This window comes from Amblyomma americanum, chromosome 8 (assembly GCF_052857255.1).
Source record: "Amblyomma americanum isolate KBUSLIRL-KWMA chromosome 8, ASM5285725v1, whole genome shotgun sequence".
Lineage (NCBI taxonomy): Eukaryota > Metazoa > Arthropoda > Arachnida > Ixodida > Ixodidae > Amblyomma > Amblyomma americanum.
In genome coordinates this window covers 84,951,520-84,965,414 of record NC_135504.1, presented here as the reverse complement: position 1 = coordinate 84,965,414, position 13,895 = coordinate 84,951,520, and the positions used below count along the sequence as shown (strand labels likewise).

Sequence of the window (13,895 nt, the reverse complement as noted above, 5' to 3'; positions counted from 1 at the left end):
GCCATGCTGAGACGAGCTTGGCCGCCGCAAAAGCCTCTCCATGCACGCACCAGGAGAGGAGGTAAGTCTCTGGTATCCTTGCCTCCGACACCGTCTCCAAGACAACGAAGAAGCCGCGCCAATGACCCGGGCTGCGAAGAGCGCGTGATAGGCAGAAAAAGATTGAAAACTGGCAGCGGCTTAGCGCTTGTTAAACCTAGTGATAGGAGCGAAAGCTCGATTAAGCATGGTTACGCATGGTTTGGCGCCGGAGTCGGTCCGGCGAGCGCCTCATCGATGGCAAGACTGTACGACTGAGCACAGCTGTCATACCCCCCCCTTCTCCGCTTGTCACGTGGTACTACAGCAGCGGCGAGGCTCCGAGCGAGCGCAGCTGCGGCACCCCTCCATAGCGAGTCACGTGGTATGACGTCAATTGCACACCACCGCCCCGCCAGCTCAAGGTCAAACGCGCTCAAGATTTGACCTTGGGTCTTGTAGTACCAAGAGTAGAGCTTTCGCTCTAAAAGCGCCTCGGTACATACGTGGTGGTCGTAAATATACGAAACAGTCCAAGGTGGCAGCTAATGTGTGTATATATTTATGCTCCTGTTGCAAACACGAATATTTCAGATAAGCACGGGTGTTCCTTTGTAGAGCGAGCCACGCATCAAATCGATGTAACGGACTGAGCGCCACCTCGATGTTGCCCTACACCATTTGTTCCTCGATGCGTGGCCATGTGGGATGCAGTGCGGCTGCAAAGTGCGCGGCCAAACGCTCGCGTGTTCGTTTTAAGAGTGGACGATTGTGTACCTGCACTGACTGCGCTATTGTGAAGTGCAGTATATTAAACGAATTGCTACAATGGCGAATGGCCGGAAGATATTTGAGGAGCAAAGCGAGCAGTCCATATGAACCATACAGGATCGTTTTGTGTGCGGCAAAGCAGATAAATAGGTCATATAAAATAAAGCCTCCCACCACGTCTTTCATGCAAATAAAGGTTAGTGTGCTGAACAATAACCCCTTTAATTCAAGAAACATGCGCCTAAAGGGGCATAAAGGACACGAAATTGTAGCTCCTTAAACCAGAGCATGTTGAAACAGCGTCAAGCAGCACCTCCTTATAATTAACTCCCTTGTTCTCAACCGCGCGTGTTAACTGAAACCATCTCTCATGAAATGCGACGAATACGTGCGGGATTAGCGTGCTGCTTGATATTCGCACTCGAGATGCTCGGTGTCGTGCAAACCAGTATTACACAACAGAATGGGGAGTGAACTGACCGAAGAAATTAGGCCCTAGGAGAACCCTCTACCCTGCTTCAGGCCACTGATTGAAGTGGCAGGTACCGCATCATGGGGCATAAGAAACAAACCTTCACGGGACAAACGCAAGGCTGTTTCTGCACTGTGTAAAATAATTAAAGGTTTAATAAAACGTGAATACAGAAGGTGTGGTTCTTATAAACTAGTAAAACACAGGAAGTGCCACCATCGAGTGCGTTTTCTTCCAAGTAGTATTCTCTGTTGCGATAGGGGACGTTGATTATTAGGGTGAGAGAAGCGTCCTAAGTGACTCGAGCTTGCTGCATGAAACGATAATCTGCTATATTATGGGCTTAACTAGACGTAATTTGTTATTTACCTAATAATCATGGAAGTTCCTGCACCATAAACTTCAACGACTATCATGTACTGCAAGCAATCTTGTGAGCCACATTTATGTTCATGTGTTCCTCGTTGCGTGCTTGTGCAGTGCACACTTCCGTTCGCTCGTTGTCAGCAATTCTGACCTGAATGGGGACCCAGCGATATTTCAAGATATTAATGTGAAAGCATTATATGGTTATGTCGCGTCAGCAAAAAAGTGTCTGCAAATTTTGTCCGCAAGATTATGTCGTTCTGCGGAGATAAATGTGCAGAAGTTTAATTCTCTCAGGTATTGCGTGAGGAGATCTTGAAATGGGAAAAGTTTGCTTGATGAATTGCAGTAAGTTAATTAAATTTTAATGAAATAAAGTAAATGCTGCGTTTCAAGCAGGTTTCGTGTGACTGATCCGATGAAAAATGATATAAATGCATGAGAAGGCTTAATTAGCACATAAGAAGGAAAAATAAAGTACAAAATAAAAATTATGCAAACAAAATTTCAAAAATAAAACAAGAAATGAAAAGAGTAGAAAAGAAAGAGGAAAGAGAAAGGCTTTTGAATTTCCGCTTTTAAGCAGACAAGTGCAGTCCTGTAATTTTTTTCCCTCTGTTGTGACTCTGGCTTTATTACGGATTATTATCAGGAAGTAATGCTAAGACTGCATTACTAGTGCATGCACTGCTCTGTGTGTGTCTAGTGCTTCAGTGCAGATAATACTGTCCCTTGATTCTCTCGTTGATATTTTTCTCCCACATGCCACGATAGCGTAACACAGACGCAAATATTGATGCATACCGAGGAAGACAGCTTTTCCACAGTGCAGTACTTAAACGAACGCGCTCACCGCATTCCCTGCCACAACGTGCTACACTTCCTTTCTCTTGGAAGATAGTCCCGATGACTATGCATTTTCTGTTCGACTGCTGTCATCAGTTTCGTACTATATTTCGATATAAGCAGGCACACATCCTTATCTCCTGTTTGTTTCCTAACCTACTGTTTTTTTTTTGGGGGGGGGGGAGGGTTAACGTGCCAGAGCGAGTCAGGCTATGAGGGACGCCGTAGTGAAGGGCTCCGGAAATTTCGACCAACTGATCTTCTTTAACGTGCACTGACTTCGCACTGCACACGGGACTCTAGAATTTCGCATCCATCTAAATTGGAAAGCAACGGGCGGAATTGAACCCTCTGCGTCGGTCGGTTCAATAGCCGAGTGCCATAACCGCTGAGTCACCGCAGAGGCATTTTGAAGGAAAAGCTTTGCTACGCTGGGTACAGCCGGGCCTCGCGGGGCACTAAATTTGACCTTCGCAGATTTAGAGGTCATACATTACTATAAGTCGCAACACAGCTAAGCCCTTCAGCCTAACCTTGTGGACCATCATGGTGTCGGACCACTTTGTCATGACCTTTGACCTTTCGATTCGCCAGTAGAGGGTGGTAGAATAGTCACGTGACAAACGCGCGATGTCGTGCGATGGCAACTGCTGTTGTGACGCCATCGAGGAGTGCGGTGAGGAGCGCACGTATAACGTTCTTTGGGTGACCAACCTCTCTTGATCAACCATTAACTGCCACCTGCCAGGGTGAGAGCGCTGCCTATCCAGTGCGCGGAACGCATTCAACGTTACAGAGGCCAAGCTGCGTGTACTTGCCCGATACACCACACCTTTCGCTCTCTAACCAGGTTCAGCAGTAGTTAAACTGTCTTTCATGTCATTAGACGCTATTTCCAGTATCGAAACTTTCATTTACATCGCGCTTAACACTGGTAAGTGTTTCACCAGCGCTTTTACTGTAAACAAGATGCACCAGCGTCGAGCGCAATGGGAAGAAAAGCTGACTTGCACAGAAAGAATGCTGGACATCAGCGACCGGTTCGAGCCAACGCCAAGAGTGGACGAAATCTCTCCTCCTCTGCGGGCGCCATGGCACGACCGGACGTTCTCTGCCCATCAACGGAAAGTCTCGCCTCTTTAAACGTCAATGACATCGTCAGAGACCCGCAGAAGCCACATTTGTCCAGAGAGCCCCATACTCACCAACGTCAAATTGCCGAGTTGCTGCGCGGGCTGCCGCAGATGGCACGCTTGGACATGTTCTTCGTGCTGAGCAGAATGCAGCCTCTTTGTGCGAGAATGTATCGAGGCCACCGTGATCTCCACGGAGATTCACCACGTGTATTTGTAGCCTGTTTCCACGACAACCAAGAAACCGCATCCTCTTCGAGTCCTGCAGGCGAACAGGAATGAATTAGCGCGTTTGTAAGCATAGTAATTTGTCCGTGTCGAAGCAACCGAAAACATAGTACTGCTAGGTGCCGACGAGTGTTGTGTAGGGGAGTATTTCTGCGACGGATATAACAAATAAGAGCTTGAGATAAGACATTTAACGCAAACCTTCCACCCGAAAGACGTTTGACCTAAAGGCATTTATCGTAAAATCACTTGAGACATTAGTCTAGTATTGAATAGTTAACAGGTACAGTTAAGTAGCAGCCCACGATGAGACACAAATGTTTTCGCATTCACATCGCGTAAGTATAGTCCCAATTGCCCCCCGTAATTTTAGCGTCCACTGTCGTCAGACAAGGCGGCCGTGTTATGTGCAATCGCAACGTGGCGGAAATTATTCCGGAGACCACAGCTATGGAATCTGAACCCTTAACTCAACTCACGGTGGGGTCTTGATGTCCACCAATGAGTGAGGCGATTACTGCAGCTTTCCTCTGACCAAACGCAATTTTCAGATGCGAACCGAGTAGTGACAGTTTCATTCCACATTTGCTTATGAGAAGAAAGATTTGACGTCACGGTGGCTCAGTGGTTGCACATGCTTGGTTACTGCGCTCATAGGCGCGGGGTCAATCCCGAACGCGAGGGTTGGATTTAAATGGATTCGGAAAGCTAAAGACACCCGTGGGCTGTGTGTTGAAAGCACCCGTTAAAAAAGGTGAGGCGGTCGAAATTGTACCCCCCCCCCTTCACTACGGCTCTCTTTTAAAAAGCTAGAGCTTTACTACGGCAGGTCTCCGCGAGTTTTAAGCTGTGCTGGCTAGCAGGCTTCATAACTAATATTGAATGGTCCAGTATTTAACTATTACTACTCGGCTCGTTAGTTATCGAGAGGCATGTAGCCCACCGTAAGTAATATCGATATCAGTTTAATTTCGAAAACACCGTCACTCTTGGCGCTGTGGCCCAACAGATTTTGACTATTCCGAAGACTACGTGCACTGGAGGGGCGGCTTTGCCTGCAAGCTTCTAAAATGCGCATGCATTTTGGCGTAGCCAACATTTGTTGGGTCACAGCGCAGATATTAACCGCATTTTCGAAATTTTAAAACTGATATGGGTATTACTTACGGCAGGCTGCACGTCTCTCAATAACTAAAGAGCCTAACAGTAATAGTTAAAATGTTTACATAAAATTACATAAAAAGCCTGATAGTTAGCAAATTGGTAGCGCATTTTCGGACAGAAACTGAAAATTGGAAAATTTCAAGATACTGATACGGTAATATTGAAGGTAATAGTCCGTTATTTTGATATGTAGCAAAATCTAAAGCGTTTCCATAGATCGCATCGAACAGTATAGACGGCCATGGAAAACAAATAGGGAAGATTTGACGATAGCAAAAACGTCAATTGCAAAAGAATGCAACACTGACGTCGGGTGACCTGCGGATGTGTTGTTATAGCGAAATTTTACATATGAAAAAATGCGTTCATAAACAGTTTTCCTGCTTAAAAATGCTTTTGTCCAGAATTGTTATGTATGATACATTGAACGGATGCTCGCAATAAAGGGGAAACAGTAAACTCGTTGGAGCAACACCTTGCGAATAGATATTTCATATTTCTTCTGTATTTCTTTCAAGCTAGAAGGGGCGGAGAAAAGGAACGACGCACTGTAAAAACTTATCCAGTGACTCTCTGGTACAGATGAGGTCGCTTTTGAAGCGAAAAGCTTCCCTACGCTAGGTCATCGCGTGCGCCGGAGAGTGACCTTGAACGACCTTCAGCTCAACGACATTTATCCCTTCCCTCGTCTTCCGGAAAGACAGTTACTGCGTCTTTTCCTTTCCTCAAAACCAATCTTCAATTTTCTTGGAATATCTTGTTTTCTTCTAAAGCAAAGGAAAGGCGCATAACTGGCCCCCTGGAATAGTGGACACCTCAGTCGCGCTTTAACCTTCGTGGCTGTAGTGACAGATGTGCGCTGCATGCGTTGGCATTCACAACGTTGTAGCAGAAACGCAGCATTGAAGCTATAGACCGTCGGGGTTCATTGTGTTCACTGCCGTCGGGGTTCATTGTGTTCACTGCCGTTGGCATTGACAACTTTCCAGAATCTGATGATTGCACATAACTGGCTCCCTGGGAACGTGGGCGCCTCAATCGCGCTTTGAGGTACATGGCGGTGGTGAGAGATGTGGGCTGCATGCATTCGCACGGGAAACGTTGTACCCGCCGCGGTGGCTCAGTTGTTAGGGCGCTCGGGTACTGATCCGGAGTTCTCGGGTTCGAACCCGACCGCGGCGGCTGCGTTTTAGAAGGCAAAACGCTAAGGCGCCCGTGTGCTGTGCGATGTCAGTGCACCTTAAAGATCCCCAGGTGGTCGAAATTATTCCGGAGCCCTCCACTACGGCACCTCTTTCACTCCATCGTTTATCCCTTCCCTTACGGCGAGGAGACAGATATTGCGCCATTTCCTTTCCCCAAAAACCAATTATTGTTATTATGGAAACGTGGCAGAGACGCGGCACTGCAACAATAGGCCGCAGCGTTCATTGGGTAACCAACCTCTCGCGATCAACCACTAATTTAACTGCCACCTGCCAGGGCGGCAGGGTGGGCACACTGGCTGTCCAGTTGCGGAACGCACTCAACCTTATAGACGCCTCAAGCCGCGTCTAGTTGACGAGTACACCACAGCTTACGCTCTCTAACCAGGTTTAAGAGCAGTGGAACCGTAGCTAATCTTTTATACTAAATTTGATGACAGCCTTCGTCACTCCCACCAGTATGCTGGCATTTTATCTAGGTAGAATTCGTCCACCCACTGCGGTGGACATTGCTGGGTGTGATGATTGTCGGTTTCACAAAAAAAACACAACTGGTAGGAACGCGCTTCTATCGATAAGAGCAACTCAATCGGGAAAGCAGCAAGCTTAAAGCTGCAGCAGCGAATTCATGAAAGTGCTACAGTGTTGTACACAACCGCGAATAAAAGTAATATTGGTAGCCACGCGAATGTAATGGCAACCACAGCTTGACGGACACAACAGGAAGTGCGTGTTGCTGCTCGAGTTAATTCACGAAGAGGCAAAACTCGATGCATAATAACCAGGAGCCCAGTTTAAACACAGCGAAAATTTCTGCGTGACTACTCCGTACAAAACAATACTTGCATATGCACCCACTGTTCACATATCCTGCGTGGGACTGCATCGCCTCATAATGTATGAACGTCCTCAGTTAATAATAGGCACCGACCTATTTGAAACCGACGACAGGCAGTAATGACTGGCTAAGAGGGCCATGTTGAGCATATCCCATGAACAAGCCTAAACCCTTTTGTGCGTGTGATCGCGGTAGCCCTTTCGGTAGTGATCACCAATGCTCACCTGATGCGATGACGTGTCCACTCGCGATGGTCAACGTAGCTGGAGGGTGTCGCTAGTGACCGGTTTTTGTATGGCTCCGAGGTCCTTCAGCAAAAAGGGATCTTGAGGTACGAGGCCCCGACCCGAAGCTGCGGCGGCCCAGTGTGACCCAGTGTGCCGATGTTCCGTTCAGTGGACCTCAAGAATCCCGAGTTCCTGTGGTGGTCTTGTGGTTCCAAATGCCGACGCTCTATCCTCCAGACCTCCAAGGTCCAGTAGTCTCCAACTGGCCGAAGACCTCAACAGCACCGCCCATGTCTTCAAGAAGACACTTGCTCCGCACTTTTTAGATGAAAACCTTTAATGGCTCATATGGTCCGCCGGAAGTGCCAGTTAGCAGGAAGTGTCCGTCTCACCTGTCAATCAAAAGACGTCATCAAAACAAACAGCAAAAACAAAAAGAATGAAAGCAAGGAAACGAATTAAAAAAATTAGAATGGGAAAAGCAATGCCTACAGGCGTCGTGGAAGAAAACCCACATTCTAGAAAGTTCCATGATTTGGCATTCCTGCACGCAAGCAGACTTAAAACAAACAACTGAAAATGCAATGAAATCAAATGAACTGAAAAGTTAAAAAGAACAAAAATAAAATTATAAATAAAAGCAACCAGAACAAAAATATTAACGAACGCAAAGAAATAAGAAAAATCAAAAACGGAATAGAAAGGAAGACAGGAGTAAGGGGGGTTAATAAATTTCGTACATCACGGCTTGGAATAAAGAGAAGAAACAAATAAGCAAAAATGCAATGAACGGAATGAAATAAAATAAACTGAAACGTTAAAAAGCACAAAAATAAAATAATAAATAAGAACAAAACCATTAAAAATATAACGGACGCAGAACAAGTAAAAAAATAAAAACTGGATGGAAACGAAGACGGGAGTAAGGGGGTAATAAATTTCTCACATCTAATGGTCACGGCTTGGAATAGAAGGAAGCAACGAATAGAGCGAGGTAGAGTCAGCCAGAAGTTTACCAAAGCAGGGCAAAAAAAATAGAAAATATAAACGCAAAAACATAACCGGAAAAAAATAAAAAATAAAACAAGAACAAAAAGTAAGTAAAACAGAAACAACAGTGGGTACAGGCGTCGCGGAAGAAAACCTGCGTTCTAGAAAGTTCCATGCTTTGGGAGACGCACGTAAGCAGAGAAGTGCCCTCAGAAATTTTTGTTGGGGAGCGTCTACCACGGAATATGTTCCCGAGTTGAGGATAGAGTGCGCCGAGTGGTGGGGATGAACGCCACACGTCGCGATAGCATGTGGCCCAGTGTACCACTCCATCCCTTTCGCTTGCTCGCGTCATGCTCAGGCTAACTCTCTTGTCTTTCCTCGAATAAGTTTTATTGAAGCAAAAAAAAAAGGTGTGGTGGGGGCCAAAGTCCTCGAAGGGAGCGAGGGAGACAAAGCTCACTGGTCGAGCGGTAGACGAAAGAACCCTTACGCCAGCATAGGCCACACCAGCCTACGCTAGCAACATCGGACGCGATTCTGGCTCCAGTGCCCGTAAAAAATATAAAAATAAACGCAGAAAGATAACACAGAAAAAAGAAATTAGAAACAAAGTAAGTAAAACAGAAAAAAAATATAAGCCAATTTGAAAAGTGCACGTCTAAAAAGAGAAGACAATTAATCCACTAAACCGAAGGCTGAATAAACTAATGGTGGCTTAATAGCTTTTCCTGCATTATAAATAACACCACTATAATCATTGAGGGGATAAATGAGTGCACCTTTGTGCTCTGCTGGCAGTCGTGACCCTCCATGTAGGGACCTTTGGTACCAATTGATGAGAAACCGGGACCTAAGGCCTGCCCGGCCTCAGTAAGAACGCCGGTGGCGGCTGATGTGGAATTCCGGTATTACCGCGTACTGAGACATTTCTAGAAACTCTGGAGTATTCCTCGAAGAAAAAAAGAAAAGGGAAAGTCACTGTTTTTATGAACGCTGAGTTTCTGAGTCTACTACGCAGCGTAGAACTGCCTCGGTTCCGTTAGGCCTCGCGTCTGACCGTTGCCGCCATGCGCTCCCTACCCGTCGGGGAGTGGACGCCGTCGTCGATCACTTTCCGCTTAATATTACAAAAACATTTTTTGGTTCCCCACAAAACTATTCTGTACATGGCCCTTTCCTTCTAATTTCCCCTCCATTATGCCTCGAATTAAGGCCGCTCAGCTGTAATTTCTGTCGATGCGTATGGATTGAAGAACTGGGATCTCGCATGCCCGTTCTCATGAGACGCCACGTTGTGCGCCGTGAAGTAAACGTGTCCACGGACGCTGGCTATTGAAACGAACCACTCGACATTAATTTCAGGGTTTCTATTAAAAATACTTGTAGCTAGACAGTAGGCTTTGTATATCCTCTGAGTCCTTTATGCAATTCATGGTGCACATCGGCTCTACTTATCGATGTTCATGGATTTCGAAGTGATGCCTTCGCACTGAGATTTACCACCGAGTACGAACGATGTGTGCCAAGGGACCTCGAAAACTTGAAAAAGAATAAAAGAGTCCGACAAAAAGAATGCAGATAAGCAAATTACTTGAAACGGATCATCCCTGTAATGGATCAATTGGATTCCTGCTGGATGGCGACGCTCAATCCAGTCGAACAAAGGAAGATGACATGAAGGACTCACATTTGCTGTGGAAGTTGTGCCGACGAAGCTTGATGTGGCACCCGAAGCATACGGACCCAAGGAATATTATTTGCGACAACCTAATTATAAAACTGGGGACGGAGGCCTAACTAGTCAACGCGGTGGAGGCAGAAGCATCTGAACACACGGAGACGAGGCTCATTTCACAAGCGGTATACGAAGAACGCGTTGCGAGACGAGGGCACCAATATTTATACCCTTTAGTCACGTGACTCTTATATAAGCCAATTACAAAGTACACACCTACAAAGACAAGACAATCCACTAAAATGAAACAAGAACTAAAACAACCAACACAACAAAGTGAAGAATTTATTTTAACCCTCATCCCTCGTTACCTCAGTTTCTGTTCCAATCTCCTCCGAATCTCCCAAAATTTGTTATTCGTTTTCCCAGATAAATTGAAATTGAAAATTGGCTTTTGGAGAAAGAGATGGCGCATTATCTGTCTCACATCTCGGCGGACACCTGAACTGTGCCGTAAGGGAAGGGATGAAGGAGGTACTGAAAGAAGAAAGGAAGAAAGAGGTGCCGTAGTGGAGGTTTGGTTGGTAACAACTTTATTTCTACTCCTGCAGAGCTTTCACCGACAGGGCCTTAGGTCTCCGAAATAATTTTGAGCTCTTGGGGATCTTTGACGTGCACTGACAACCCACGCCACACGGTTGATTTGCGTTTCGCCTCCTTCGAAATGCGGCCGTCGCGGTCGGGCTCGAACCCGGGTACTCCGAATAAGTAGCCGAGCTCCCTAACGATTGATCTATCGCGGCGGGTGTTTTCGCAGATTCCTCAATTTTTTTTATGAGCCACTTAAGGTAAGCCTAGACAGATCGACAGCCAGAAAAACTTTATTTCGTAAGTGAGTTTAAGACCCTGCTGGCCCCCTGGGCCACTGCGCGGTCCTGCACTGCATCATGCAGGTCATGTTGGGACATGACGTCGGCAGCCCGAGCCACCGCAGCAAGCTGCGATGTCGAGTCCGCAGACGTGAGCAGGACCTCCCAGTGCTCCAAGCTCGAGATGGCGTGCTGTCCTTGCGGGGGAGGGTCAGCAGGGCAGCCGAAAAGGATGTGGGAGAGTGTGGAGTGAGGGTCACCGCATAGGGAGCATGCAGGGGATATGCCACAATAGTGGGATGACAGCTTAGGGGACGACATATAGCGGGTCTGGAGGCGTCTGAAGAGGATCTGTTGGTAGTGCGTAAGACAGGGGTGAGTAGGAGGCTTAAGTCCGACGGTCCAAACGGGGTATTTGCGTGAGCTCTGCAAAGGTGTGCGCCCGCTCCCTCGAGAATCCTAGATCGTGACTGTCCTGAGCCCGGCAAAGCAAACCTAGGGCCAATTTATCGGCAGCCTCGTTTCCAGAGTTCCCAGGTTGAGCCGGCACCCACTGGTGCTCTACCCTATGCGGTAAATTGTGGGTACGAGTGTTCAACCATTGCCAGGCAGGCGTGTGAATCCTGTCCTTGCCTAAGTTGGACAGAGCCGTTTTGGAGCCGCTGAAGATGTATTGGGCATCCGAATGTGCAAGGGATAGGGCGATGGTGGTCTCCTCTGCCTCCTGGGGCGAAGGAACAACAACGACAATAGGGGGCTTGCACGAAGCAGTTAAGATAGTCTATTCCCAGTCTAATCTTACTCGCGGTCTAAAACCTCTCTCGGTTTTGGGAAAAATAAAGGTGCTTTGCTTCACTGGTCCACTTTGTCGGTTGACGCCTCATGTGCGCCACGAACGCTTACTAAAAAAAACTGAGTTTTCAAGATTTCGGCGTTCGTGGTGCGCTTGAGGTGTCCGCCAACGAAGTGCACTAGCTATGCGTCTTTCTCTCTCTCAAACCCGAGAGAGGTTTCAGACCACGAGTATGATTACACAATGACATTTGCTTCACGCAAGCCGGCCCTACTTTCCTAATGTTTCTTTGTAGTAACAGTCACCCTATATAGGGATCATCTGTTCCTGTTGTGAGAATTTCGTCCCTATATCAATCACTTGGTACTCTGCAATTCTTTAAAATATTGATCTGTACGCACGAAGACGTGGTTTGAAGTAGGCCACTAAAAAACGCATCGTGAACACTAAATCACGTGTGTAAATTTAGGGTCAGCTTTATAGGAGAGTGGAACGCGCTAGGCGGTTTAACAAGGTGTGTGATATTGATTGAAGACTGAAACATTTATTTCCATCAGACAAGAGGCGTGTCGCTCCCCGCCTCAGGTACACAGGCCTGGGAAGACGCGGAGTCGTGCGCGCGCGGATTTAAGGTTTCAGGTTATACGCAACGATTCTATGTTCCGCACTGTGTCCCCTATTCAGTCTGTCGCCACCACAGGCGAAATTCCACGCTCCAGGTGGCGAGAAATCTAAAAAAAAATTATAGAAGACAAGTTTGCCTTAAAGAGAACACACACACGCATGCAACCATTCACAGACCTGCTAATTCGTCCATCATACATCCTGTTTTAATCTATCCAGAAAACAACCATACAGGGTCAGAATCATAATTAAACAACAGTAGGTGACTAGGCAAATATGTGCTTCACATCTAACTGGCCGGGTACTCAGTGAAAGGTGATGCTCGGCGGCTATTCCCATATATTTTCGAAGAATTTTCAGTCAAATAGAAGTCCCCTTATACTAAAAAAAAATTGCTTTTAGAGAAAGGAGTACACGGTTTCGAACGCTACCGCGGCGACCGCGTTTTGATGGAGGCGAAACACTAAGGCGCCCGTGTTGTGCGATGTCAGTGCACGTTAAAGATCCCCAAGTGGTCAAAATTATTCCACAGCTTTCCACTACGGCACCTCTTTCTTCCTTTCTTCTCTTAGTCCCTCCTTTACCCCTTCCCTTACGGCGCGGTTGAGGTGCCCTCCGATACCTGAGACAGATACTGCGCCGTTTCCTTCCCCCAAGAACCGAGTGAGTGAGTAAGAACTTTATTTTCCACCGATGTAGGAGACCCCCTACTCCCCATCCCCGGCACGCAGGCATGGAAAACGGGGGCCGGGGTCTCCGCGACTAAAGACAGGCGAAGCGACAGTGTTTCTTCGCGGCTTTAGCGGCCAGGCGGATGGCTTGCTGCTGGTGGGCGAGGGACTCGCAAGAACCGAATTCTCTTAATGACGCAATAACTAGGCAATTAACAACTGGATGCCCCACTCCAGTTGTTGTCAACAGAGTGCTGTGCGCGTGTGTTTTTATTGCTCGATCATGAACTAATCACGCGCACAACCTGGACATATTTCTTATTGTGTAACTAGTTTGTGTATATTACCTCTCCACCTATCCTTTCTTCCTGTCCTCTCACATCTTGCATTTCATTTCTCTATTCTGCCTGCTATCCTTTATTTCCGCTGCCCCAGCTCAGGTGCTTCAGTATCGATGGCAGATGCCAGGGCTAGCAAAAATCTTTTCCTTCCGTTTTATTGTTTTTTAAATAAAAACCACTTACATACAACTGTCTCGCATATCTAGCTAGACAGCCGAGCTGCGCCGTAATAATCATAAGTGGTTTTGGGGGGAAAGAAAATGGCGCAGTATCTGTCTCATATATCGTTGGACACCTGAACCGCGCCGCAAGGGAAGGGATAAAGGAGGGAGTGAAAGAAGAAAGGAATAGGTGGCGTAGTGGAGGGCTCCGGAATAATTTCGACCACCTGGGGATCTTTAACGTGCACTGACATCGCACAGCACACGGGCGCCTTAGCGTTTTTCCTCCATAAAAACGCAGCCGCCGCGGTCGGGTTCGAACCCGGGATCTCCGGATCAGTAGTCGAGCGCCCTAACAACTGAGCCACCGCGGCGGGGTAGCCGCGCCGTAAGGGAAGGAATAAATGAGGGAGTGAAAGAAGAAAGGAACAAAGAGGTGCCGTAGTGGAGGGCTCCGGAATAATTTCGGCCACCAGCACCGACCTCGCACAGCGCATGGG

The 13,895-nt window shown here is 47.2% G+C and overlaps 1 long non-coding RNA gene across 1 annotated transcript; it reads right to left on the bottom strand.

Moving 5' to 3' along the window:
• Nucleotides 1–3: 3 nt before the first annotated feature.
• Nucleotides 4–7,515, bottom strand: LOC144100491 (uncharacterized). The gene is made up of 3 exons (XR_013307686.1): nucleotides 7,266–7,515; nucleotides 3,679–3,868; nucleotides 4–131 (listed from the first exon to the last, which is right to left on the bottom strand). It is a non-coding gene; the product is annotated as an uncharacterized LOC144100491 (long non-coding RNA).
• Between the last annotated feature and the right edge of the window lie 6,380 nt (nucleotides 7,516–13,895).